This window comes from Manis pentadactyla, chromosome 2 (assembly GCF_030020395.1).
Source record: "Manis pentadactyla isolate mManPen7 chromosome 2, mManPen7.hap1, whole genome shotgun sequence".
Lineage (NCBI taxonomy): Eukaryota > Metazoa > Chordata > Mammalia > Pholidota > Manidae > Manis > Manis pentadactyla.
In genome coordinates, this window is record NC_080020.1 from 197,446,768 (window position 1) to 197,450,341 (window position 3,574).

Sequence of the window (3,574 nt, forward strand, 5' to 3'; positions counted from 1 at the left end):
GTAGTCAATAAAAAGGTGTAGACGTCACCTCTTCACCCCTCCACGATATTACTCCAAAGAATGGAATCTAATAGTGGAATTTCAGGCACCAGGGACAGCCAGCTACTAACGTGCTCTAGAGGGGACACCCTGGAGCTCCTCTATTCTCATTATTTAAAAAAACCTATTCCCATCTTCCCCCAGGGAAGAACGCACAGACGACGGAAGGGATCAGAGCTGGCGGCGGGGTTCCCAGGGCGTGCCCGCCGCCCAGCTCCCGGACTCTGGAGAGCAGGGTGGGCGGCTGCGTCGCATGCAGTGCAGGCCGGCGCTCGGCAGAGGGCGCAGAGGACCCGCTGTGTTCGCCCGGAGCCCCCACTCCGGCACCCGGCGCATCCTCCTCCTGTCGGGTAGCTTCATTGCCCAGGCTTTGGGCGCGTGGGGGCGCCGTCAGGAATCGTCTTCCCAGGCCATGCCTCAGCCATCATCTTTTTCCCCTGGCCACGGCCTCAGCTCATTTTCTGGTCAGCCTAGTCCCCGGCCACCAGGCTACTTCAGACGTCCTATACCCTCCAGAGGCCAACCCTCTCCTCCCTTAAGCCCTTCCCTTCCAGGTGTATCCTGTGGAGGAGGGCTGTGATCAGGATGGGACACTGTTGGGCGGATGTGGGCCTGGGAGGCCAGACCCTGAGGATTAGCGGTTTTGTAGAAGGAAGCTGCTGGTGAGAGGCCAGAGTGGACTTCAACCCCAGGCTCTTGCTCTAGGCCCGCGTGGCTGAAGTATTGGGCTGGGTGCTTGGGTGGGGCCATGAGTGGAGCTCAGGGCCCCAGGAAAGGAGAGAAATCGTCTGCAGTGTTTACTTCTGCAGGTCCTGGCACATCATTCGGGCCGATCAATATTTGAATGAATGAGTGAATGAATGAATGAAATGGAAAGTGGTAGGTCTGCCTAACACCTGGCTCTGGTCAGCCCTGTGCTGGCACATTACCTCTCAGCAGTATTTGCCACACTCACCTTGTGCCTTACCCATGTCGCCTCAGACAGTCGTGCCACACCTCCCAGAATTCCTTTCACTTCCTGCGACAGCTCAGAGCCCTCACTGGCTGCCTTATCCAAATCCTTTCTCCTAACTTTCTACAGTCTGGCCTGAACCTACTTACATACATGGCTCTTCTGTTTGTATCTGTTTTCTAGTTGCACTAAATTCTTTCAAGGCTTCTGAACATAATTTTTTTCCCCAGAAACCACTCAGATGGTGTTCTCCCCTCTCATTCTCCCAAAGGAAGAGAGGGATGATCATCAATGGCAAATGGCAGTTGTAAAAACAATACCAAGAGCTGGCTTCATGCTCAGAAGAGAACGTTGCACCTCCTCCTTGAGGTGTCGGGTGCTCTACATGTTCAGAGAAACTTCTCTAGTAACAAACTGTAGAAATAATCCCTGAAAGTCTAATCTTTCTGAACATCACTTCAACTGGCCTTCTTCCCGGGAGTTGTCCGTCTCCTTTTTCCTTTTCCTCCCAATCTTTCTCTTCCTTCAAGGTCCAGCCTTAAGTCCCATTCCCTTCCTTCAGGAAGTATTCCCTGACTTGGTCTATAGGAAGTTCTCTCAGCTCTGACCTCCTATAGCATATACTCCTTGGCCCTTTTTGTGCCAGTTACCCATGATGTTGCATCATTTAGTACTTATGCACCTATCTTTTCTCTCCCACTAAACTGTAAACATTTGGAAGGCAGGGTTCAAGTCTCATTTATCTTTCTATCTACCCCTTCAGTTTATCACACATTTATTGAACATCTACTACATACCAGGTATAGAGTCTAGCATATGTGGTCTCAGAGGAGTCTAGGACACAGTCCACCATATTAAAATTGAGGAGAAAAGAAGACACATGGGGCTTGAGGAAAAGTAGAGAGTGTGGCTTCTTTATGGAACACCCATGAGGGAAAGTCCCAAATCACTTTCTTTGGGAGCATGCAGCATCCTGGGTGAGGAAGGAGTCTCACCCCCTAAGGGAGTGTCTGCCCATTCATGGAGCCACTCACTCACCCATTCCCCCATTCATTCTTCATTCCTTTGATAGATATTTGTTAAGTCCTCAGTTTATCCAGGTGACTCATAGGATTGGTCTTATTGCAGACCTGGGGCTGGCTAGTGTGTGTGTGTCAGGGCGGGTTGGCGGGGCTGGGTGGAGGGTGGGAGTGAGTACTAGAAGCCTGGAAAGCTTTGGTACGAGTTGCTTCTTTGTCAGTTCCTGTTCAGACGCATAAGTCCCTGCTGGAAATGGTCTTGGGAAAGACTGGGTGGGTGTGGCAAGAGCAGGAACACCTGGGATTTCATGGCGGGAAAGAGGACAATCAGCCTTTCCTCAGGGTAAGCTGCTCAGACTTTGCCTTACAGTTCACTTTGGAACAGCTTTCTCTCCCAAAGAGCATGTTCTCTTCAAAGTCCTTTCCTTCCATGATCACCCAAGGTTTTCCAAATAGCCCTCTGAGATTAGGTTCATTTGCCAGATGGAAACACTGAGATTAAGAGATATAAGGAGATATAAGTGACCCAAAGTCACTGGGTTGTCCAGTCTGGGCCTGGATCAGGTCATTCACATTCTGGTCTCCTCAGCTTCATTGTAGGGGGCTGTGTCTAAGAAGCCTTTGGGTCCCTATATGCTAGTTTTTATACTGGAAAGTAACAGATGCTCAACCTGCTCTGTCGGTAGATACACCCAGGCCTTATAAGGAGCCAGAGGAGAGAAATCTCTCGTTTTCCATGATGAAAGAGGCAGGTCTTTGGAACAGAACATTTAATATTTCAGATCAGTGTGATGGCCCCCAACATATCTGTCCATTAGCAGCTCTCCAGTTCTCATTCAGAAATTCAGCCATAACTAATTACCCAATCCTAACTACAGTTGATTGTCAAACTCTAATCTTAAATCCCAAAAATCTGACGACTCCTCTAAATCGCTCGTTTCCTCATTCTAACTGGAATATATCACTCCACCTCTAAGGACAACTCAGTACCTCTGACATCACTGGTGGCCTGATGTTATCTTTAATAATCCTCATAAAGCCTGAAGTGGGTCAAAGCCTGCTATCCTGACACCCTGGAGCAGGAAGAAGGTCCAGAGTGAGGGTGCAAGCAGTCAGGGAGAGTCTGGTAACACCATGAATTTGTCTTCATTATGAAAGCAATCCCCTTCCCCCACCAGGTACCCAGGCCTTTATGTTGTCCCCAGGCTCTCCTGGAAAAGGGAAAAAGAAGTAGGGTGTTAACCCTTCTAGAGATTTTTCGAGAGAGGCCTAAAACAGGCAAGGCTTACCAGAAGAGGTGAAGCACTAATGGAAGGATTCCAGCCAATTCAACAAACTTAACACTGATAATTGACAATGTGCCCAGGCACCCTGGCAAGCTGTGACTCAGGTAGTAGTTCCTGCTCTCAGGCAGGTGGCTTATATAGAGGCAACTGATTTTTTTGAGCACTGGGACTCTGTTAGGTACCTGTGTTAAGAACTTTTCCGTGTTACATTTTATTTCATTGCTATAACCGTATGGAAAAGGAACTACGATTCCATTTTGTAAATGAAGGAACTGAGG

The 3,574-nt window shown here is 48.9% G+C and overlaps 1 non-coding gene across 1 annotated transcript; it reads right to left on the reverse strand.

Moving 5' to 3' along the window:
- Positions 1–1,223: 1,223 nt before the first annotated feature.
- On the reverse strand, positions 1,224–1,436 carry LOC118932518 (small nucleolar RNA U3). The gene has a single exon (XR_005032817.2). It is a non-coding gene; the product is annotated as a small nucleolar RNA U3 (small nucleolar RNA).
- Between the last annotated feature and the right edge of the window lie 2,138 nt (positions 1,437–3,574).